Source organism: Mesoplodon bidens (assembly GCF_964165515.1).
Source record: "Mesoplodon bidens genome assembly, chromosome: 2".
NCBI classification, from domain to species: Eukaryota; Metazoa; Chordata; class Mammalia; order Artiodactyla; family Ziphiidae; genus Mesoplodon; species Mesoplodon bidens.
The window spans coordinates 153,819,851-153,845,414 of NC_138177.1; the positions used below are offsets into that span (position 1 = coordinate 153,819,851).

Below are 25,564 nucleotides of genomic sequence, written 5' to 3' on the forward strand. Positions count from 1 at the left end.
CGAGAAAGAGTGAGGTGCAGAGAAGTTAAGCAACTGGCCCCTAGCCATTCATCTAGGAGTCAAACTCATGTCTCATTTAGGGTGGTACTCTTCCCATGGCACTACACTGCGTACCAAAACATGGAGCACCTCAGGGCACATCCAAGGAAATTCTTAGGTGTCACATACAGTCCTTCATTGGTATCTTTGGGGAACTGGTTCCAGGACCCCTGCATTTACCAAAATCTAAGGATGATCAAGTCCCTTATATTAAATGGTGTAATACTGTTGGCCCTCTGTATCTGAGTTCAGCATTCACAGATAGAGGCTGACTGTATGTATAAATCATTACACCGAACTTCACTAATTTAAAAATTACAAATTTGACTGTTTAATTTGATATGTTGGTTAGAGATCTAGCTAAGTATCTGACAAACAGCACTCTATAAGTTGATACAAACTTTATTACTAAACTACTAGAAACATTTAACCAGTATCAAATCACTTGTATAATTTATAAGGACTTGAAACAACTAAATCATTAAAAACACTATACATTAAAATATTAAGGTATTGCATGGCAATTTCACTATGGCATCTAAATAAGAGCTTAGTTATGCTAACAGGGTGCACTGTTGGATGATTCCTGAAGCTACACAGAGTTACAGGTATTGTGGTTCTTTTCTGAAAAGTTTAGATCACAGCTTCTGAATAAGCTACCAGCCTCGGAAGAGAAGGCAGAAAGCCAACAGGCCAGTTGTGTGCCTTATTCACACTAGAGCCTCTCTTAACCTCATAACACTGGGGGTCAAGTCAGCTGCAAGGAAGCAAAGAAGCTCCTTTGAAGGGTGGGAGGCACAGGAATATGGAAAACATGTTCACATCACTGATCATTAATTAGTGTCACTACGGCAAAACAATAAACACTTGGAAATCAGGCAGAGCTAGTTTCAAATTCTGATTCCTCTACTTATTAACTGTATGACACTGGGCTAACCCTGAGCCTCAGTTTCCTCATCTTAATATATGGATATCACCATCTATATCATAGAGCCACTGTAAGGATTAAATGAGCCAGCATATATAAAGTATACTGTACTGTGTCTGAATAAGCATTGAAAAAAAAAGTAAACTACTTAAGGTCATCCAATCCAAATTCCTTGTTTTACGCAGCGGTTAAGATTCAGAAAGTCCTAGCTCCTTAGGGCCCCAAAGCTACCACAAAGCAATGTCTCTCTTCCATCTCCAGCATACCCTGCAACCCTGCAGAAAGAAACTCCTGAGCCATAAAGGGCAGTATAGGAGGACTTCCCAGCTGCTACTAAAACTCTTCCCCAGTTTTTATGCCGGAAATCCGTGCCTTTCACCACCAATCCTGGCTCAAGTCTGGTTATTGTTCCAAAAGCCTACCCTTTGACTCTGCTTTTGATGTACCAGATTAAACCAAATATGTCTCTTGATACTTTGTGAAGGTCTTTGGCATAACTTTTTATTAGTTCTTGGCAGTTTGCAAGAAAAACACTTGAACCCCTATTTCTCATCAACAGTCACCTTAGTAGAATTCAAGCCACTAGTGGGAAGATAACTCAAATTATCCTACAATTTCCACCTGGCACTCTCACTTAGGATAGCTTTCTCTAGCTTGTCATTACTGTGGACTAAGAGGCTCATTGGATCTCTGAGATTCTAACTCATATTCTTCCCCAGTCCTGCATCTCAACAGCCCTCTACACCAGACAACTGCATCATCTTGCCCTAATAAACACCCTGAGACAAAACGAGTGCATGTGGTTACATGGGTCAAGCTTTAATGCTCCCAAAGAAGGAAGGGTGGGAATTGATGCGCTTAGTCAGGAAATTGATTTTGAATCACAATTACCTACTTACTAGCTGTATGACCTGGGCCAAGTTACTTAACCATCTCTGAGCTCACTTCTTGTGTAAAATGAAACAAGTAACATTTCATTTTCTTCATGTAAAATGAAAAAATAACACCAACTCACAGAAGTGTTGAGGCTTAAGTGAGTTAAAGCACTCAGCATTAATACCTAGCATGTGGTAGGTATTCAATTAATATTTAAATATACACTTGACTATAGCACCTATCATATAATTAGGTTTTACCATGTCTCTATTACCAGAGGAAGGCAGCAACTGTGTCTTATTTATATCTACATATATCCTCAGTGCTCAGTACAGAGATATAAATCACACCTGACCTTAGCCATAGTGTCAATGAAATAACAGGGAGTAGTGGGGGCTGATGAAAACTGAAGAGTGCATGTCTCATCTAAAGGGGCAGCTACTGAGGAATTCCCCGGTGGTCCAGTAGTTAGGACTCGGCGCTTTAACTGCCAGGGCCCTGGGTTCGATCCCTGGTCAAGGATCCCACAAGCGATGCGGCACAGCCAATGGTGGGGGTGGTAGGAGGCAGCTACTACTGAGCTCCAACTGATGACGGCTATGGAAGAATGCTGGTCCACTGCGGTAAGAGCTTCAGATTCAATAAAAGAAGCAAAAGCCAGATCCTGGACACAAAAAGTTGATGCTAGCATAACTCCTGATATAGCATCCTGAAGAATGACTAAAGAACGAGAGTTATGGCAGAAGTTGGCCTCAACCACCATGACAATTCCTGCCAAGGACAAAGTCTTGCTCAGTACCCCAGATTACCTGATCTTGGAGGTTACACTGTATTCCAACAGAAGCAAAAAGAGAAGCAAAGAAACTGGGCTCTTCAGCGGCGTGAACATTTTATTGATGGTGTCCTTAACCGACCCTTTTGGACTAGTAAGCAAACCTGTGGGTCCCAGGAAATATCATAGAAGAGAATCTCTAGAGAAAAATGAACTTCTCATATGTTCAGATGGGGAAACGAAGCCATATTCATTTGACTATTAAATTTGTTGTGTGCCTTATTATATATTAAGCTGATGAGATGAATGTATATAGCAGTTTGTTTTGCACTTATGTTGTTATAAGTTAGTGGGATTGGGGTATTTTTTTTTAAGAACACCTTTAATCCAAGCAGCCAGAATCAAGCAGCATTAGTATATTGGGTTATACTTTTAGAAGTTTTTCTCATGTAAATGAGATGTGAGGTTGAGTTAGTCCCCCCAATATTAGATAATACCATACAAAAATACTATACAAACTATTTTGTAATCTTGTCTCACTTAAATAATGTGAGTAACTTTCCCTATCAAATATAGACCTGTATCATTTATAATAATTGAATGATATTCCACTGAATGGATATAATTTTTTAATCAGTTCCATATTACTGAATAATTTCAATGTCTTCAATTTTAAAATATTGTAAATAGCATCACAGAGAACATCCATTATGCCCATTCCTTGTGCCACTACCCTCATTATGTCTTCCAGAACCCTTGCAATGGCTTCATAAATAGTATCATTTTGTCTGGTTTAAAAAAAAAAAAAAAAAGAAAAAGGAAACCAGTTTGTTTTAATGTTAAATCTTTTCATTTTCAATTTTGTTTCAATTTTTTAAAAAACGTGTAAGCCGGGGCTTCCCTGGTGGTGCAGCGGTTGAGAGTCCGCCTGCCGATGCAGGGGACATGGGTTCTTGCCCGGGTCCGGGAAGATCCCATATGCCGCAGAGCGGCTAGGTCCGTGAGCCATGGCCGCTGAGCCTGCGCGTCCGGAGCCTGTGCTCCGCAACGGGAGAGGCCACAACAGTGAGAGGCCCGCGTACCGCAAAAATAAATAAATAAATAAATAAAAATAAATAAAAACGTATAAGCGGATCAAAGAAAATTGAGAGCTGCCAGATTGTAACTTCTGACCCGTATCTTTCACCTGACTTGCTTCTGAACAACTATTAGCTATTTAGCAAATCAAAATCACCTTCAAGGTTTAAAAAAAGGTGTGTTGACACATATCTGAAAGTATCTGACAGATGTTCTGAAGATAATCCCCAAAGAAGTCCCAGAAACATTCTGAGCAATGATAACATCGTTAGAATAAGGAACATGGTGTTGGTGCTCAGTAAATGGCTGCTCAATAAATAAATGAATAAAGTAAACTAATATATGAGACCATAAAGTAAACTAATATATGAGACCATAAGTGGATTATAAATTCTGAATTATTTGTTTTTTAAAAATAAATTATATTTTCCAAAGCATAAATGAAGACCAATGGATGGTAAACTACTCTAGAGAGACCAGTAGTTAATAATGCATGTAAAAGGACAACACAGTGGCTGATGAACAGCAAATGCTCCAAAAGATGGAGGCTGCTACTATTATTACTGTTATTGGCAATGGGACTAGATGGCCTTTGAAATCACATGCATCCCTAAGAGTCTATGTTAGTTTGGAAACATATCTTATATGTTCCCAGAAAAGTCCCTTCCCACTATTGGCCAAACTATGAATCCTATACAAAAGGATTCATTTTTTATTCATAAACTCTTTACACCAGAATTGCTCAACTGGGATCCACTCCACACCAGTCATAACATGAAATGCTTATTAGGTGTTCTCACAAACAGGGTTCCATGGCCAAATAAGTTCGAGAAACACTGCATAATGTATCCTTTCTCTTGAAGGGTTGTTAAGGTATATGAGCACAAACATTCTCAATACTAACTCTGCAGAAAACAAATGCATTTCACATTGCCCATTACTTTGTCAAGGATCCTTTTTTCATCCCCAGAGGACACTTATTAGCATTGTATAAGAACTAATGTTCAATGGAACAGCTTGGGAAATGCTGCTCTAAGCCACTTACAAATTTTAGTGGAATGAAAGGAAGACCACAGGCAAGTCTATTCTGGTGAGAATGGTCAGTTTATTCTTCAAAAATGGTTGGAGTTTTACACACATTATGACATTTCCCTTTTTAATGAAAATGACATTAAATATCACCATAAATAGCAATCCTGTGCCTCTCAAATAACTGCCAACCGAGTATGCTTTGCTTCTTAAAAAGGCCCCAACTTCGTCATTTGATAATGAGCAAATTCTAAGCTACTTACCTTCAGGGTACAATAATAGTTTTTGAGACAGTTAAAAATGACAAAAATGTTCAACTGTACAGATTGTATGTACTTTCTTTTTTCTCTTTTAAATGGACAGATCATGCCACTGGTGAGGGGATATGTTTTCTTAACACTGGGCAAAGAATCTCACTTCATATAGATAATGGAAAATTTGCAGCTCCTGAGGACAGGGTTAACAGTAATTAGGGGATTTTGAAAACCTCCAGTAACTCTAACAAATTTAAGCCAATGATAAGATATAAAATATTCTATGCTCCAGTATCATTTCCTATGAGTCACTGAAGCATTTACTGAAGCACTGCTCAAGATCACTATTTTAGCTCATATTCATGAATGCGTTTAAGAATACTTCTTGAATCTGATTTATAACAATATACTGTTGATTTTAAATGAGGGTGTTCATTTAAATAGGACACCTTATATACCTTGAACATGAAGATTTGAACCTTTAATTTAAACCTATTCTACTGGAAACATTCAAATGCAAAGGTTAGACTAGTCCCTCTCTCTAAAAACTGCACCTTAAGTTTATCCATCAGAAAGCTCTCACTGTATAAAGGAAAGTACAACGGATTTAAACGTCACCTGCAGACAAGTAAGAACTTAAACCAAAATGGAAAATACAACTCCCATGCTGAAAATGAGTAGAGAAGTTACCTCACTGCTATCAGGTACATCACTGCTAAAACATGGAGAGGTGTGGGAAGGATGCAGCAAATTTTGCAACCTGGCAAAAATTTCTGCAGGCAGGGAGATTTTTTTCCTGAACCATTCCACAATGTTGTCTTTCTGCTTACTTCAAAGAAAATGTTATCCAGGTGACTACAAATCAAACTGACAGTCCTACTTCAACTGACTATTTCTATAACTAGAAAAAGTTTCAAATGACTATAATGCAAGTCCCTTCCCGGACAAAATGATAAAACCGGTTGTTCTGATTTCAATAATCATTGCTCTTTGGCAAATATGAAGACTTTTTCTTCTCATCAGAATCAGTACCATTCAGCACCTGGGGATTAACAGAGGGGATCAGGAAACAACCTAACCCTGAAACAAATGATCTTACGACTTTGCGGATTCATAAGTAATACTGACCTCGCAGCGGTCCGCTAGCAATCAGCTCCTAAACCACAACAGCACAACTAAATTAGACTATTTCTTTCATGTCAAGTGGCTCCCCCCTCCACCGCCCCCACCCCCCCACCCCCGCCATGCAGAAATCTTACTGTACATAACAGAGCAGATAATTACAAAGCTTCCTCATCAAGCTCTAATTGGCTGTCAGGCAGATTTTATGCTATTCTCAAAAGAAAGTGATGTGTTCTCTCACTTATTAAAGTTCATTCAGTGACAGGCACCTACCATATGCTACTGTATTCATTTTTCAGTAAGTACTCTATAAGATAGGTATTATTAACTATTACTTTACAAAGGAAGAAACTAAGGCTCAGACAGGTTAAGAATCTGACCACCTGCCCCCCCACGGAGGGTAAACACCTTACTGAGACAGAATTCTTTCCCAGGTCTGACTCCAAGGTCAGCAACTACACTGGCCCCTCCCAAAGGCACTTTTTGGCCACAGTATTTCAAATCCATTTCCTCCTACAATTAATCTACTAATATTATGTTAGGTGCTTTGAGTCTCTGTGGGAAAATACTAAAATGACCTTGTAGCCTTCCTAACTAGTCACAGTGCATGCATGCAAAACTGAATAAACAAAATGAAAAGAGAGACTGTAAGACATCAGATAACTCACAATCAGTTTGCTGTGAGCACAAGAAATAGAATGGAAAAGAACAACTTGCTGGCTAAGGAATGTTCTTCTTAGGTTGTATGCCTGAGGCTGGAATGAACCTCAAGGAGGTCATTTGTGGCCTTAATAATGTCCTCTGCTATTCTCCCTCCTGTGAATGAGGCAAACTTGTCAAAATACAAAAGGTGCCTTAGAGTCATCTCTGCCATCAAGTCAATTCTTTCAACAGGAGAGGAAATGCTGTCCAGTGGAATGAGCACTAGCCTGGGAATCCAGTAATCTGGCATACACTTGGCTCTGCCCTTACATAGAAATGACCTTATCAAGGTCATCACACTCTTCAGGGCCTCAGTACAAAGGGTGTGCCCGAAAGAACCAAAGGTCACTTCCCTAGCTAAGATGTAAGAGTTTTTCTTTTTCTCATCATATTCTATGGTGTCAAGAGAACACTGTTTAAGGGACTTCCCTGGTGGTCCAGTGGTTAAGAGTCCGCCTTCTTCCAGGGATGCAGGTTTGATCCCTAGTCAGGGAACTAAGATCCCGCATGCTGCGGGGCAGCTAAGCCCACAGGCTCTAGAGCCCACAACTAGAGAGCCCTCGCAACCGCAACGAAAGATCCTGTATGCCCCAATGAATATCCCGTGTGCCGCAACTAAGACCCAATGCAGCCAAATAAATAAATAAATAAATAATTTTTTTAAAAAAGAGAAAACACTGTTTAACAGTAAGGGCTTCACAAATTGTGTAAGAATTAAGAGTTACAGACTTATGTTTGAATCTGGGCTCTGCCACTGACTGGCTATGTGACCTTGAACAAATTACTCAACTCCTCAGTTTCCTCATATGTAAAAATGAGGGTGGTAATAGTACCTATCCCATACTGTGTGAGGATAATATATATATTTATACCCTTGCTGGTTCAATGTAAGCACTCAATAAAAGGCAGTAACTATGACATTCCTGAATTTTATTCATATATCTTTAGTGGCTCAGTACCTCTCATCTAAGAAGTTAGAGAGGGGAATTTCAAAACTGCCTCAAAAAGACACCTACCATGGTCCCACATTTCACTCTGCCTTCTCTGTAAGTGGCGATAAGGAACCTTAAATCTTTTCTAGCGTCATAAATCAGTTTTGCCCAAATGGAAAATGTGTAAGCAAATGAAGTAACAATTATTTGTTATAAGGATTAAATAAGATGACACAGACACAGTCTGTAAAGTACAAAGCATTAGTATGATTTCTGCTTAGAAGACAAAGCTGATGTTCACAACGTTTTAGTATAAACTCAGATCTACTCAGACCTCCTGGGAGTTCAAGATTTCTAGGGTGGTCAGTTCCAAATTATATCAATAACAAGGCCCAGCAATTGGCCCTGGGTTAATGCAGAATGTACATGGGCTAATGTAGAATGAAAGTGTCACTGGTGCTGAAGAACTACCGCCAAGAAATGCTTGCTGAATAAAAAAGATATTTATATGTATACACTTGATTTTATAACCTCGACCAGATTCGCTAAAAAAGAAACTAAGTTATGGATGCCATAACAGTCTTCATATTTGATTAACTTAATGACTAAGCCAAATGAAGCTGAGATGACCAATGTACAAAATGTACAGCAAGCCCTGTTTTCCCTCATACTTTTGACTCTATCTTTCACACTGCAATGTAATTGCAAACATGAGGGAGGAGACCCTCACCTAATCATATCAAGACACAAAGGAGTTAAGACTTCCAATTCACTGGTCTCCCCTTGAAACCTGAATTATTTAAAGGTTTCCATGCAAAACTGGAATTGCAAATATTTTGTTGTAACCAGTTTTAATTTTACACACCATTGAGGATAAGCACATCCTAGGATCACCCCACAGTTTGAAGAAGGTACTAGGTTTTTAGATAGGTCCCAGTATTTGGGGACAAACATCCTAAAGAACTGGTGATGTTTGAAAAAGCTCCCCAGTGAGCTCTTTACACTATGCACTTGGTAGCTCCTCACTGCTTGGCATTAATCATTTCCATATATAGAAAGACTACATCAGCAACATTCTGAAGCCTGGTTTTAAAAGATACAGATTCTTAAGCTTTCTGTACCTATTTTCCCCATTATCTACCTGGGTTCAGAAAAACTCCAGCAGTTTACTTTGTAAATCCCTCCCTTCACAATAGAAACCAAGGGATACAATTTAAATACCTAGTTGAAAAAATTATAATCTATATGGTTACCATTCTGTGGTTTGAACAGTACAAAAATTCTTTTTGTAATTATTCAAATAAATACAAATTCTTACTCAAATTCCCCACTCAATACACTCCTAATACCCAGAAGTCAAAGAAAGATGATCCATTGTGAAATATAAAACTACCTGGGAGTTTGACAAGTCAGGTTTATGTTGATAGCATGGCATAGTAGATAAAACTACAAGCTTTGACATCAGGCAACTTGGATTTGAATCCCAGCTCAACCACTGAGTGACAATGGACAAGCTACTTAACCTCTCTGATCTTCAATTTTCTCATCTGCAACATAGGGATGATAATGCCTACCTAACAGGAAATGTGTTAAATGTGCTCCAAAACATCAATTCCCTTCCTCTACCACTTTCCCCTTTTCTCTTGAAAATTCAGTTGCATTCACATAAAACTGAGACATGTGAAAATCACAGGAGTTTCTTGAAAATGGTATGAAAACTGAAGTGTAACATCTATCTAAAGCTGAAAGAACCACCTAAGACAGACAAGGAAAAACAAATTAGGAAAACAGAGGTTTAACAAATGTGTTTCCATGATCCCCAAACCTTGGGAGGAGCAAACGTAGAACAATCCAAGTTACCACAATTCAATGGAAAAGTAAGGTACCCCCAATAAGCTGACTCTAACAACTCTCAATTAGAACAAAAGCTTTTTGAAATATGAACCACAGAGAGTTGACAAGTCCTCTAACTTAAGACAAGATGCAAGAAGCTATGCACGAGCTTATTTTCGTTCCCGGCTGCTTATTTAAAAAAAAAAAAAAAAGTGTGTATGAAGGTGGGTGTATTTTTTAGCCATATATAGAAGGAAATAAATGAGCCAAGATCCAGGATCTCTGTCAAGCGCTCTTCCACTAAAGAGGAACCTAACAATATCCTTTCAAACAAATAATTGCCAAGTATCTGATATTTGCTAAAAAGAGCAGCTTTGGAAACTTGGAAACTCAGCCCTGAACTGTATCTTTCCTAGAACAGTAAAACTTCATGTAGAACATCTCAAAACTAGCAGCATGGTCCTGAGACCCGATAATCTATAACTACTCTCTTAATATAACCCCCAAATCCTAAAATTCCAAAAATGCTTCTACTTTTTCACTACTATAGATCTGTCACTACTTAATGCTGTGCCTCCTAGGCTCGGCATTCAGTTATTAAGACCATGTACACCCATCCAGTAGAAACCCTCTCTCAGTCTGGGTCTGTTTATTTGCTCCTCACACCACTGTCCAGGTCTGGTAACTACGGACTCCAGGGCTCCACCAAAACCTCAGTGTTTCAAAACTGGGACTCCCTAGCAAAATTCCTGATCTGATCCTATTGTTCGTCGGGTATGTCTCTAGGGCCCTGATGCCCTCTTCTATACCATGCCCTCAGACCTGGCATCCGTGGACATCAGGGTCATTCCCTGTGTTACACTCCAAGTCTAGCACCCCTGGATCTCGAAGATCCTCTCAACCTGTAACTCGGGTTTCAGTGTTTCCAAACCTGGCACCCTTGGCGCTTGCACGCCCCTATCACCGGCCATGCACGTTCCATGGAGGGTAACTCTGGAATTTGGAGTGCCTCCCACTCCCGGCCATGCACAGGCTACCCGCGAAGTACTGGCCAGACCATCTCCCACTCTTCCCCTTTAAGGCCTCTAGGCTCGCCCCCAACCTCCACCCCACGCCTGCGCCGTAGGGGGTCATCACCCTGCAGCCAGAGAGCCCCAGACGCGCGCATCCCAACAGCCTCCGATTCCTTCATCACCCCCTAGGCCAGAGCCAGCGCGACCAATAACGTGCCAGGTCCTCGGCCTCCCCGCCACCGACCAATCACGAGCGAGCCCCCCCGCCGTCGCCTTCCGCCAATGGGAGAAAGCCCGCGGGCCGGGCCGACAAGGCGTACGGACCCCACGAGCGCAGCGGCGGCGACAGCGGCGGGCACGGCGAGAACACAACATGGCGGCGGGCAGGCCGCACCGAACTACAGCAGCAGCCGCGCGAGGGAAGTGAGGTCTCCGCCGAAGGCGGGAAGCGCCGCCCCTCCCCCCGCCGCCGCCGCTCACCTCTCCCCCTTCCTCCCGCGGATGCTCCCGCACACTCACACGCCTCTGCTTAGAAGTCCAAGGAAGAGCAGGAGCCGCCCCCACGCTCCTGCGGAGTCGGGCAATGCAGAGACCTGGGCACGGCGGAGGGGAGGGGGAAGCGTGCGTCAGGGAGAACGGAGCGCGCGCGAAGCGGGGGTACAAACAAGATGGCGGCCACGCCGTTTGCACCGTTTCCCCCCTCCCCCTCACCTCCCCTCCCCCTTCCCCTCGGCGCTTCGACTCCCAGTGTCTTTAATGCGCAGAAGCTTAGTTGCCTGAAGTCTCGCGAGAATTGAGAAGGGGCGATGACTTGGTGAGGCGGATTAAGAGGCGAGAACCTTTTGACCCCGCCCCCTTTGGGGGATCCGGAGGCGTTTAGTAGTGACTTGTGTAGAGCGTTCTATGTTTGTGATCTCTGCCGTGGTGCCCACGCTTTTGAATTTTAGGGAAATAAAGTTTTTGTGAGTTTTTTTAATTTGGGAGGAAGGAGAGCTGGGGGCTGGAGGGCGACATGGGAATGCCAAATTAAGTGCGCCTTTAATGATAGCTACCAGTACCGTAAAAGAAGGGATATAACACCAAAACTGTAAAATGATATACTCCAAAATAAAGAGCAGCACTTCCCAATAGTGGTCACTTGTTACCTTACGTCGATATGGACATTGCTTTTCTCACTTGAATGCAGAGTTTAAAACTTTTTCAAAAACAATTGGAAACTAAACTGCAATGAATATTATATCTTTTTCATACTTTACTGCTTTAATCTCCACAACTACTTGATCGAAGGCATCAGCGTTATTTTTATTTCACTGGTGATAAAACTGAAGCGCAAAAAAGGTTAAATTGATCAAGGCTCCGCAGCTAGTAAGTGTTAAAACTCAGTTTAAATAGCCCCCAAACCTGTAGATAAATGCATCAGATATGTATTGAGTAGAATTATCTACAGTGAGACAGTTTGCATTAGTTTGCAGGCACAAAGAGAAGTGAGACTGCTCCTGCTGGTGGTTACCTTGAATTTTACAAATGACCTTGCAGCCTTTCTGAGACTTGGGTTGCAGGGGTCCTCAACAATAAAATCAATACACTATTATTATTTCCTTCCTTTGAGTTTATGACCCTGGTGATAAAGTAGTTGAGAATAGTGGAATAAACCCTTGACTTGAACTCAGGAAAATTGTTTTCAACTCCAACTTTAATAAATCTCACTTCAGGCATTCAATGAATATTTGATGAATGAATGAACAAAACCTAACTAGTTATAAGACACCTGACTTCACTGAGTCTCGATTTCTTCATCTGTAAAATGATCTAATTCCTACCTCCTCGGAGTGTTGGGGAGATTGAATGAAATAGTATAAGGGAGAGTGCTTTGTAAATTGCAAAAGTGTTATAAAGAAGTTAGTGATAATGATTTTTCAGACCTGAGAAATGGCGTAAAAAATTAAAAACAGACTCAAGAAATAGTATGTTGAGATAGATAAGCTTAGCTAATGGGAAAAAGCTAGATAAGTCTTTCTACAAATATTTATTGAGCAATTATTGCATATACTATGCTTGTGAAAGAGAAGAAAAATGTGCAGGAAGTAGCACAAATTAGTATTATTAGTTATTATTATAATTAAGTATTGACAGTATATAGGGGCTGCAGTCAGTTTCCCTCCAGGAGCGTGGAAATCAGGTTGCCCTCAGAATTAAACTAATAAAAATTTACATAGAAGAAATTAGCTAATGGTGATAGTAAACATATTTAACAACTGGTACTGCTCAAGCACTGATCTACCAGATGTGAATTCCAGGAAGGGTCCAAGAGATATCCCTCTGTGCTAGGTGTTAACCCTTCAGTTGCTAGTTTTTAAATAGTAGGTCCCTGGGAGGGGAGTTGTCAGGAGAGTTGGAACAGCAGCTGTTTACCAGCTAGTACCAAAGTATTTCAGTATTTTAATAGTCGGTATTATAACTGGTATCAGTCACACTAGTACATACAGGCTGAATATTAGTCCTTGCTGTAGACTGTGGTTATCAATATTCTCTGCCCTTCCTTTTCTAAAACCCTCCCCATCTGGCCTGTCCCTAGGAGGTTATACTTCTCACCCTAATGCCATCAAGCTAGGCTTTGTTTTGGTCAGTGAAATGTGAGTAGAAATAGCTTGATCCAGTTCTGAGCAGAAATGTATGGGCCATCTCATGATTCCACCATATTTTTCCTCAGCCCTGAGAGGATCATGTTCCAAATAGAGCTGCCTTTCTAGCTTTGGTCCCAGAATGAAGATGTGCAGAGCCACAGCTGACGCACAAGACATGGAATGTGAGTAAGAAATAAACCTTTGCTATAAGCCACCAAGATTGTTTTAGTTGTTTGTTACTGCAGCATAACTTAGCTGGCCTAAACTGGCAAATACAGTTCTGAAATTAGCTATCTGTAGGGGTAAGCCAAGAGCTTAGCTACAAGCATGATCAAAAAATAAACCAGACTCTGATCCAGTTCATGTGAAAGGAATCTCAAGGCAGATGTGATTGTAATTTAATAAACAGAAGCCTAATCAATCTTGTCAACCAATCATTCTGTGTCTGATTTGGAGAGATCCTGTGAACCAAAGGGCTTAATCAGCCATGACAACTCAAAACAACGCAATCACAGAGGCAAGCATTAGCATTGTCCCTCTGAGCCCTGTCTCAGTCAGGCCGACCTGGGCATTAACATTTCCTTGTCCATGTCATCCCTATAGTGGGTGAGAATATCTCAGGCTGCCTCAGCTAAGAAATGCTTCTTAAGATCAATGTGTTTTCCTGGTGTGATTCTATGCTCACCCAGCAAATGTATTGCCTGTAGGGACAGAATTTAGCAATCTGTCACCTAGAGGATCCAAGTTGGGGTTTTTTTGGGGTTTTTTGCGGTACGCGGGCCTCTCACTGTTGTGTCCTCTCCCGTTGCGGAGCACAGGCTCCGGACGTGCAGGCTCAGCGGCCATGGCTCACGGGCCCAGCCGCTCTGGGGCATGTGGGATCCTCCCGGACCGGGGCACAAACCCGCGTCCCCCGCGTCGGCAGGCGGACTGTCAACCACTGCGCCACCAGGGAAGCCCCCCAAGTTCTTTTGATAATTGCATTTTTCATTGTAAATTAATCTATTGGATTCTGGTTTATGTAACTATCAGTTTTTGTGAACTTAGAGAATACAAGAGCCCCCCTGGGAGATGGTTCCATTCTGTGCTTACTATTAAAATCAGGCTTCTGAGTTTGCAAGGCTGAGAACCAGTTCTGGGATGATGGTAAATTCCTTAAAGTTTTAGAACTGTACAGGGACCTGTCTAGACAGCCAGCTGGGCTACCTTAAGCTACACCCCTCTATTTCATTGTGTGCCTTCTTTGATCTCAAAGAAGAGCGGTAAGTGCTAAAGAAAGATATATTTCACATGCTGTGGGAGTTCAAAAAGGGAGAGATTTCTTCCATTTACTATGAAATAGTGGGAAGAGTTCAGGAATGATTTGTGAGGATGTGACATTTAAAAAATGAGTAGAATTAGGGGAAGAGCATGCCATGTGTAGGTGGCCACTAGTGCAAATATAGGAAGCAGGGGATTGATGGAGGAAATATAGAATAAGAGGATAAGGAAGAAGAAGCATCTGGAAAAATACATTGTGGTCAAATTAAGGCTCTTGGGTTTTATTTTCTGGTTAGGAGAGTTAGTGGTGGAAGTTCTTTTTGTTTTTATTTTGTTTTACCATTTTAATCACTTTTAAGAGTACAGTTCATAGGCATTAAGTACTTTGACATCATTGTGCAACCATCACCCTATTTGTCTCTAGAATATTTTCATCATCTGATACTGAAACGCTGTGCCCATTAAACAATAACTCCCCATCCTCCCCTCCCCCAGCTCCTAGGAACCACTGTTCTACTTTCTCCCTTTGAATTTGACTATTCTAAGTATATCATATAAATGGAATTATACAATATTTGTCCTTTTGTATCTGGCATATTTCACTTAGCATAATGTGTTCAAGGTTCATCCATGTCATAGCACGTACCAAACTTTCATTTGTATTTATGGCTGAATATAGTATTCCATTGTGCGTACATAGCACAGTTTGCTTACACATTCATCCATCAATGGACATTTGGGTTGTTTCCATCTTTTGACTATTGTGCATAATGCTGCTATGAACATTGGTGTACAAATATCTGTTTGAGTTCCTGCTTTCAATTCTTTGGGATACATACCCCAGAGTGAAATTGCTGGATCATATGGTAATTCTATGTTTAATTTTTGAGGAGCCACTGTACTGTTTTCCACAGCAGCTGTACTGTTGTACATTCCCAGTGATAGAAGTTTTTACAGAGGGGCGTGACATGGTCAAAACTGTGTTTAAAGACTATCTGACAGAGATGACAGGATGGAATAGGGTTGCAGAATGACCAGTTAGAGACTTCCACGACATATCAGACAAGATGTAACAAGAGCCTGAGCACATATGTGGCAGTGAGAATGGAGGGAAGAAAATACAAATGCAGCGGTGATATTGCTAACGTAGGATTGGAAGGACTGGACTGTTGATCAGCTGCTGTAGGGGTGGGGATCAAGAGAAATGAAGGTGTGTGGTATGACCCCCAGGTTTCCCACATGGGAGAATGGTAGTCTCCAGATGAAGACTTCTGGACTTCTCCAGAGCGTGGCGAGTGGGACATTGTAAGGTCTAGGATGGACACTTGTTGTCTTGCCTGCTCAACACCCTTGCCCTTTCCAATGGTAATGGCACTCTACTTGCAGCCCAGCTGCTGAGCTCTGAAATCCGTTGCCCTTCACCCCCAGGCCTCACTTCCCACAAGCTACTCCTGGCCGATGACTGAGCACAGCAGGGATTTTTGGACAGGCTTCTTCCTGGGGTAAGTGACACTCTTCTGATGGACAGCTTTGGCTCAAGGACTCCTCAGTGACCTCACAGCCTTTCCTTGGAGCTGCACGGCAGTCTAAGGTGCTTCCACCTAGAAACTCTTGCCTTCTTTCTTCTTCACTTAGGGTCAGACCTGTCTCACTGTCAGATGGTCCTCTCCCGGTCTCTTTTAGGTCTTGCACCCATTTTCCCTCACGGGTGTTTTCCATGATAAATTTCTTGCATTTAACCCTGTCCAGGTATCTGTTTTCTGAGGATCTGAACTGACATGAGGGGAGGGAGGATGAGATCGTAGTACCTCCCCTCCACCCCATCAGCCGTAGGGGTAAGCCTATGACCCAGTCTGACCAATCATAATGATCCCCACATCTTGGCCCGGTGCCTCCTCAGAGTCTCTCTGCATCATTTGGCTCCCAGACCATCAGCTGCTTGTTCCACCTCAACCACAGACGTGGCTGACCAACTCTGAGTGAGGCCTCACAGTTCCACTTCCTGAGGCCAACTAGTTGCAAACATGGATTCTCTGGCTTTTCCTGCAATTTCCAGACCCTGAGGACACACCACCTCACAGAGCATGAGATCTGGCTTCCTAAGCAGCTGCTGAAGGGGTCAATGAAGCAACCTAGAAGTACAGGAGATTTAACTGCCCATGGGGCCAACTATGATTAATGGGGGAACAATCCACTCTCCCTTCCTTCCTCTGATGGACTGTTTCAAGGTATAGTTTCTCTATACAACCTGTCTATAGGCATTCTGCATGGTCAAGTGGGTAGACCTATCCAGAGACTAGATGTGTCTCTTCACAGCTCATCGTGAAGAAACAGCAGCAAACATTTCCTTGCATTGCTTGCCATCTTTTCCTGCTTCCCCATCCCCTTATCCTCACTGCCCTAGGATTGTGCATCCCATATAAAGCTTTAGCACTTAACCCCTTCTTCAGCCTTTGTTTTCTAGGAACCCTTGCTTAGACAGATCACAGTTTCTGAACAGATGGTCACATGACCCAAAATAAGCTAAGCAAGGCCTTCCTAAAGATGTGAAATATAGGGGAGACAGGACTTTTCTTCTGTAGGTCTTGAGCCATAAAGATCTGTGGGTGGCTATCATTTCTGCTTTATGGACAGAGCCTGCCTGAGCATGAAGGCATCACAGAGGAAGGCAGAGCTCAGAGAAAGAGAAGGACACAGGGCCCAGACATCCTTTGGGCTCTAAGATCCAGCCCTCTCCAATATGTGTAACTGTTTTTGTCATTTCTTTACCTCCCTAAAGACCAGTTTTCCCAATCCAAATCAAAGAAAATGTGGTCATCCCTAGATCCCAGGTCGCCTACATTAAAGAGATCAGTCAGGTGACTAGATTTTTGGGCTCAATTTCAAATTCCTGGGAGAGAGAGCTGTTCCTTGGACTAACTTTAGCCAGAAGTTTGCCCCTGAACCAATCAACATCATTATGAGGTACAGGATCATGTATACACATGGCTGTAGCCACTGTAAGCCTGTGAATGAAGGTGTGGTAGCATATAGGGATAGAAAAGTGGGAGCAGAGAGTTGGGCAGACCAACCAATGGCTGCCCACTCTCTGAGAATAAATAAGGGGGGAAAGGGTAAAGAGAAGGGGTCTGAGGAGAGAACACTATCTAAACCAATGCTATCCAACAACTTTCTGCAATAATGGAGATGTTTTATATCTGTGCTGTTAAATATAGTAATCACCAGCCACATGTGGTTATTTAGCACTTGAAGACAGCTAATACAACTGAGCAACTGAAGTTTCTTCCTCATTTTATTTTAATTTAAAATTGAATAACTATATGTAGTTAATGACTACATATTGGACAGTACAACCACACTGTTGATCTGCTTGGGAAGACAGCATGGAATATTGGCTATTGCATCTGCTTTGGAGTCAGCCCGACCTAGGTTCAAGTCTCAACTCTACTTCTTATAAATTGAACAGATTACTTGACCCCTCTGAGCTGTAGAGTTAAAAGACGTAAAGAACAGTAAACAACATAGGATACCAAAAAGAGAGAAAGGGGCAAAAGATTCTGCAAAGGGACAAAAAGTCAGTTGGATTTAGCAATTAGGAGACTGAGTGAATTAAGACAGAGAAGTGTTCAAAGTGTGTTGGGGTAAGAGCCAGACCAGCAATTTACCTGTCTTTTGGACATCTGTTAAGTATCTTTGCTCTGGAGGGGGATCCCAGGCACGGAGAGACAGGGAACACAAAAATTTTCTCTTATTCCTGATGGCCACATGAGCTAAAAACCCAAAGGCATGTCCTGAAGGTAGGGCTCCAAGGTCAAGCCAGAAAAACAGAGTCATAAACAGTCAGCCATGGGGTCTGGAGCCAAAGATGGGGTTGCCTAGACCAGGAAGCTAGAAAAAAAGAACACCTCATAAAATACCCTCATTACATAGCACTTACTGTGTAACTAGATTGTGAGCCCTTCAGGGTTCAGGGCCATGTTCTTCTTGGTATCCCCATCATGTAGTAAGTTCCAGACACCATAGTAGGTGTTAAATTAACATCTGTAGAATGAATGAATGAAAGTAAGCCAGTCCACTCCCTGGTGCATGGTAGACACTCTAAAAATGTTAAGTTATCAGAAGGAGAAAACTCTGCAGTGAGAAGGTGCCAGGGTATCCTTGGCTTGGAAACCCTGTTTAAACCCCTCCCCAGCATATTGCCTGGCACAGAGGGATTGCTCAACGAGTGGTCACAAGGGTAATGATTATTAGTGGGGGAGAAAGCTTTTGCATAATGATTGGGGAAAGCCTTGATAATAGTAAGAGCTAACCTATGTTGATCTCATTTAATCCTTAGCCCACTCAACGAGATAGATTTTATTAGACTGATTTTACAGATGAGGAAACTTAAAGAAGAGATGTAATTTATCCAGAGTTAGCCAGTTCAGAAACCTCAGGGCTGGAGTTGAACCTGAGCTTCCATGATTCCAGAGTCTAGGCTCCAGCAGCAAAGATTTGGGAGGCAGGAGGATTGCCAAAAGAGGAGTTTAAGGAAGGCAATTCTGGGGTCGAAATTCACTTCTGATTTCTATACATTTACACAAATCATGATGCCTTCTTCTCCCTTGAATGCCCACTTCTTGCCTTCTTGGCAAGGTCCTCACCCCTTCTACTGAGTTCATCTCTAGGCCACCCTTCTGTTTCCTGTCCCATTCAACCATATATACTCTCCTTCGACTTAAGGAAATAGGGTTGAAATGGGGTCAAGGGGAGCTTTTTATTTGTTGATTTGTTTTAGTTTTAAGAAGGAAAACTCTAGAGCAGTTTTGTAAACTAGGTATTCCAGTAGACAGGCAGAAATTGACAATGCAAAAGAGAGAAAAGATCTGCAGAGGTAAGTTTTTGGGGTCCTTGGCACAGATTGGTTAGAGTTTGACCTTTGATAGGAGCTGGGACCCTGAGACTTTTCTTTAGAGCAAAAGAAGACAGAGAATATGGATACAGAAGCAGGAAAGTTCATAAAGGTTAAGAAGCTTAAAATCAAAAGTTAAATTTTGCAGCAATTGATGATGGCATGGTCTAGGACAGTGTTTTTCAAATTGCAGGTCCTAGTTTATTAGTAGACCATGAAATTACTTAGAAGTTTGCAACCAGCTTTATTTTAAAAAATGGAATAGAATTGAAAATTTGAACTAATTACACATAGCAAGGGTAAATACTGTGAAAACTACTGTGAAACTTCTGTTTCAGTTATATATCCAGCTACATGTATACTGTAAAGTTTATTTCTTATTGAGGGTACAGTAAAACATATTTTAAAGCCACTGTTTCAGGATGAGACCATGAGAAGAGTGGCTGATTCCTAGAACTTTCTTTCTCTTCTATGATGTTTGTAAATTGGCCTTGCTTTGTGACCAATAGTAGGCACCCTAAGGGACATGAGCCTGATGAAGTATGCCAGAGCTTCCTAAGCAGTGGCTACAGCATGTGCATTCCATATGTGCCTAAACATTAGTCTCCTAGTCTTCGGGCTACTCTTTCCTCCTGAGAAGAAAATCCTGAGATTCACTATGATTGGACAGGCTGAGTTCATACCACCACCCTGAACCAATCATTCTGGCCAGTGAGATTGACCAGCTCACCCATCCTCTTCCCTGATAGAGTCAGCTTCCTGGAAACACATGGATCCTAGAAAGGAAATCAGGGGCTGTTGCAAAGGGGGAAATGGAAAAATGAGGTAATCAACTAATGTCCAATACACATGGCCTTTGAGGTGCCAAAATTAGTTGTAAGTTTCAATAACATTTGTGCTGGTCATTTGCCTGTTTGCTCTGAGCTCTAATCTAGCCTTTCCATGCCCTGCTTTGTACTGAAGAGTGCCAGGCCCTGAAAGGCCCTGAAAAGTACACTTCCCAGACTCCCCTTGCTAGCTGGCTTCCTGTCAGATTCAGCCAATGGGAAGTACAGGTGGGAAATTGTTTGGCTGGAGATGGGATGGCTGGAGAGGCAAAGCCATTTTCTCTCTGCATCCGCTAGAGACTCTGGCAGCAGCTGGTGGTTATGGGCTCAGACCTTCAGTGTTTCCAAAAGTGTCAGTGGTCCTGGAGGGATAGCTCTAGGCTCCAGTGACCTCTGGCAGTTCTGCCAGCAGCATTATGTCAAAAGCAATATTCCAGTAGCATCAACAGCAAGTGCACTTCTGGATCTAGTAAACACCCTTCCATTTGATCCTCCAGGTCTAGGGGTGGTAGAAGCTTCCTGCAGCTACTAATCTCTAGTCTTCCTCACCTTACCCTTTTGCTTCCTCAAGCCCAGTTCTCTGAAATAAATTACCTCTGTTTGAAATTCCAAGCGTGTTTTCTGTTTTCTTGTCTTCACCCTGACTGACATGGTACTGCCCTGGCCATTAGCTGACTGCCATGATTAATTTCCCAGGTGTGCTGTTTGTAGGTGTTGAGCTGGATGATGCCACAGAGCAGAACATTAAGCTCTCTGCTGGGGCATTGGGACAGGAGCAAGGGAGACCCTGGAGAAAGCACAGAGAAAGCCTCCTACTCCTTTTGCTTCCTCATCTTTCCCTAACTATTAGAACTGTGTGATGGCGAACTTAACTGCCTGCCTCCCAAGATAACTTGACTCCACGTTGTGACTGAAAGGGATAGGCTGTGGAATGATGGGGTGGGGATACAGCAAGGAGCACAGTTGGCAAGGGGGCCCAAAATGGACAAGCCGGGATAGGGTGCCCTTGCTGCAGAGTAGAGTTTAGGGAGGGAGGAGGGGCAGGGACTATGACCTCTGCATCCTCTTTTTCAGAGGAGCTGATGGAGGGATAGACCTGTGGTTCCCAACGTTTCCTATCTTACCTCCCCCCAAGTGCTCTGCAATCAAAACAAGAAAACTGACTCTTTTAATGACATTTATCCTGGCTGATACCAGAGGAACTGTTACTGAATCCTTATGTCTAACCTGGCTCACTTCTGTGAGCTCCTGTTGCTACCCAGGCCACTGGGGGGTAGTCAAGTCTCTTGAGGGCCTGGAGAGGTAAGATTGTGGATAACTCCTGGAGGCCTCAAAGGGGCAGCCATGCCAAAAACACCGCTTTTCTCAGAGGCCCCTTGCCACGGCCAGGAGCGTCTTGCACGATGGTATTAAGTCAGTCCCACTTAAGTATGATCCATGATTGGAAACCTAGATCCAGTCAGCCATTAACTTGCTCTGTGATCTTGGGCACATCACTTAATCAAGCTCAATCTCAACATTTCCATCTGTTTGAAAAAGAGCAGAGGGATAATTTTTCTAAATTCTTTTAAAATAAATCGTTTTGGGCTTCCCTGGTGGCGCAGTGGTTGGGAGTCCGCCTGCCGACGCAGGGGACATGGGTTCGTGCCCCGGTCCGGGAGGATCCCACATGCCGCGGAGCAGCTGGGCCCGTGAGCCATGGCCGCCGGGCCTGCGCGTCCGGAGCCTGTGCTCCGCAACGGGAGAGGCCACAGCGGTGAGAGGCCCACGTACCGCAAAAAATAAATAAATAAGTAAATAAAATAAAATAAATCGTTTTAAGGGGATGGAGGGGATGGGAAAAATGATAGGTGTTACCGTGTACCCCTCCTTCTTGACCATCCTCCCTGGATTTCTCTGAGTATCAAATAAGACAGCAAGCATGAAAATGTCCTGAAAAGTACAAAGCCCCATACAAAAGCAAGAAAGTGTTATTATCAACATAGTTGTTAGCTTAGAGGGATGAAGGCAGGGCACAGGCTGAGAGCCAAACAGCTGGAAGGCAAGAAATCTTAACACCAAAAAAGGAAACTTTCTTTGTTCAAATTCTTCCTGGAGTGGCACTTTCTTTGGAGCAGACCTGGCACTGGAATCCTCTGACATGCTGACATGGGTCCAGGAAAGTGTTCAGGGGGCAGGTAGGGCATTCAACAGCCAAAAGATGCTGGAGAAACACCAGGCCTGGTTCCTCAGTTCCTCTGTGATCCAACAAAGGATGCAATGGAAGAGGGAGGTTGAGGTTCAAAGCCAGTGTGTGCTGGATCCTCCTCCAGGCTCTTTAACCAGCCACCAAGCTATCTGGGGACCCAGGATGTCATGGGCATGCTGTAACTAATACTGAACTCAGCTGCCCACAGTCTAAAAACCATCCTATGTCGTGTTCAAAGAGAACATTGATCTGGGGAGGACCTTAGAGATGGTCTAGTCCAACCGAGGCCCAGTGAGGGGCAAAGACTTGCCAAGATAACAAGTAGTCAGGCTCATGGGGCTGCAAGGAACAGAAACCAACTCCTCCAACTCCCATGTAAGGACTGACATTGAAACACCAGCAGGAACGAGGCAGCTCTGGGACTCGCTGCTCTGTCCATGCTCCCTCTGCTCACAGCCTCCCCGTCTCTGCACTGCACGCCTCCTCCCTCCTCCTTCTCCCTCCCACCTCCTTCTCCCTCCCTCCTCCTCCCTCCCTCCTCCTTCTCCTCCCTCCCTCCCTCCTCCTCCTCCCTCCCTCCCTCCTCCTCCTCTTCCCTCCCTCCTCCTCCTCCTTCCCTCCTTCCCTCCCTCCTCCTCCTTCCTCCCTCCCTCCCTCCCTCCTTCCTCCTCCTCCCTCCCTCCCTCCCTCCTCCCTCCCCCGTGCCAGGCTGCTGTTCACTCCCGGAGCTCCTTATCTCCGCTCGCTGGCATGTGGCTTCATTGGCTCAGGCGCGCTTGTCCCTGACCTCCCTACCTCACCTCCCCCTGCCACCTGACAATTCTTTCTGTTCCTTGGTTCAAGAGAGCCTCTAATTGCCCCGTCTCGGATTGTTGTGCTGGGCCATTAGTTAAAGGTCACCAGCTAATATATGAGACGGCAACCCTTGGCTCTGTGCTGGCCCCCATCTGCTACGTCTAGAAGCTGGAGGGGCCAAGTAGTCTAAAGCACGGCCCCAACTGTGTTTGTGGTCTGGGGAGCTTTTCTTTAAAGTGGATGTGAATCTGGCAGGCACAATGCCATCCCTGGAACCATGTGACTGGAGCCCAAAGCTCCAAATTTCCTGCCCAGAACTTTCCCCAGAGGATTTGTCATTTCTTTCCTTGAGTTGTGTAGCAGACAAGCCTGTTAAATGTCATCCGTGAAGGTCTTCTTCCTCCTCCTTCCTCTCCTCCTCGCTGCCCCAAGGAACTTATGATATAGTGAAGACAGAGGCAGGAAAATAACTAGATTACATCTTTAAGTGTATGAGTGCTTTAGAAGTATAAACAAAGTCCTAATAGCCACCACTTACTCAGTACCCTGTACCAATCACTGCTGATCACTTTACATACATTTTTCTCATTTAATCTTTACAGCTCCCCTGTGGAGTTGGCACCACGTTTGACACGTGAAAACAGGCTCAGAGAGCAGTTCACAGATAATAAACAGCACAGCAGGGCCCTGATGCCAAAGCCTGCTCTGGCAAGCATTGTGCTGTGCAGCCTTCACCGTGCTGTTTGAGCACAGAGGACCACCTTGGCCTAGGGAGGAGGCAGGGATGCCTGGGGAGAGCAGCAGCCATCCAGAAGGAGGTGATAGCCGAGCCTTGGAGCAGGATAGGGGTGGGTGGAGGGTCACTGTAAACAGCAGGAGCCACATGTGTGAACAGTACCAGTGTGAGCAGGGTGCAGTGCCAGGAGCTGTGCCCCTGAGAGTGAGTGCCTCCCTAAATTTGTGCCCTAGGTGCCTCTCTTGCCCCACCCTCATCCAAGCCCCGACAGGGAGGGAAGAGTTGAGGCAGGAAGAGTTTTGAGGAGAAGGAACCAGGAGAGGAAGGCAAATTCAACACAGCCTAAGAGATGCAAGTACTACTGTCTGGTTCCCAGCACCTGCAATGGACTCTCAGGGCACATGAGTAGAGTCCAGAGTAGAAAATCCAAGAGGAATGAGAATCTTTAAAATAACCACATGAACAATCCCCTCTGCCCGGATTCCCCACACAGCTTTCTTCTGCTCACCGTCCGCTCTTGTCTTGGATGTCACATCCTTCAGGACGCATCCCTAGGTCTCCCAGGCTTGCCTTAGGGCACTTGGGTTCCTATTTTGGTATTGTCCTTTGCCTGCCAGGCTGTGGAGTCCCTGAGGACAGGGGTTGGATCTTCTGACCCTTCCATCTCCAGCAGAGCATGTGGCTCATAGTAGCTGCTCAGTAAAAGAAAGTCAGATGAAAGAATAACAGACAGCCTCCAAGGAGCATCTGTCAAGTTTTTCAGGCCACGTGAATTTTTTCTCTTTGTCTCTAGGGTCCTACCAACCTCAACACTTGGAATCCTACACATGTTCTTCTACCAGGAGAAACCTTAAAAATCATCTAGCTATCTCCTTCCTCCTCCCTTTTCCAGACGGGTTGATTGTTGTCCCATTTTCATGTATTTGCCAAAAATTTCTTTCTTTTTTTAAAAATAAATTTACTTATTTATTTTAATTTATTTTTGGCTGAGTTGGGTCTTCATTGCTGCACGTGTGCTTTCTCTGTTTGCAGCGAGCAGGGGCTACTCTTCGTTGCGGTGTGCGGGTTTCTCATTGCAGTGGCTTCTCTTGTTGCGGAGCACAGGCTCTAGGCGTGCGGGCTCAGTAGCTGTGGCACACGGGCTCTAGAGCGCAGGCTCAGTAGTTGTGGCACATGGGCTTAGTTGCTCCGCGGCATGTGGGATCTTCCCAGACCAGGGCTTGAACCCGTGTCCCCTGCATTGGCAGGCAGATTCCTAACCACTGCGCCACCAGGGAAGTCCCAACAATTTCAATCCTATGTCTCCAGCCACAATTTCTCCTCTGAACTCCAGACCTAATCAGCTCCTTCTGCAGCCCCTCATCCGGATGCCCCACCGTACCTGAACCTGAACACGTCCAGCATCTCCCCCACCTGAACCTCCTCTGGGCTCCCCTGATCTGGTGAAGAACATGACCCATGCTTCCTGCTATGGGGATTAACTGAGTTACTATGTATAAAGTCCTTAGAACAGGTCCTAGGACATAATACATTTTCCATAGTGTTAATTATAATAACAATAATAGTAATAGTTACAGGATACTGAATACAGCTCCATATGCTATATAGTAGGACCTTGTTGTTAATCCATTCTATATATTAAACTGAAAGAGTTTTCAGTAGGAGA

The 25,564-nt window shown here is 43.6% G+C and overlaps 1 protein-coding gene and 1 long non-coding RNA gene across 5 annotated transcripts in view; one reads left to right on the forward strand and one right to left on the reverse strand.

The window, feature by feature from the left end:
* Nucleotides 1–11,232, reverse strand: part of NFYC (nuclear transcription factor Y subunit gamma) — a 64,098-nt gene extending 52,866 nt beyond the window's left edge. The window contains exon 1 of one of the 2 annotated variants that reach the window (XM_081223903.1): nt 11,097–11,232. The gene's annotated coding sequence lies outside the window, so the exon portion shown is untranslated. Of the gene's footprint in view, nt 1–11,057 lie in introns of both variants that reach the window. The other variant, XM_081223902.1, reaches the window with a different exon arrangement.
* A 255-nt stretch (nt 11,233–11,487) lies between these two features.
* On the forward strand, nt 11,488–24,821 carry LOC308611825. 3 transcript variants are annotated; one of them, XR_014015031.1, is made up of 6 exons: nt 11,488–13,383; nt 15,890–15,963; nt 16,211–16,296; nt 16,518–16,689; nt 21,254–21,481; nt 24,692–24,821. It is a non-coding gene; the product is annotated as an uncharacterized lncRNA (long non-coding RNA). The 3 variants fall into 3 exon arrangements; XR_014015032.1 differs by lacking the exon at nt 16,211–16,296; XR_014015033.1 differs by lacking the exons at nt 16,211–16,296; nt 16,518–16,689 and having other exon boundaries at nt 13,295–13,383.
* Nucleotides 24,822–25,564: the final 743 nt, after the last annotated feature.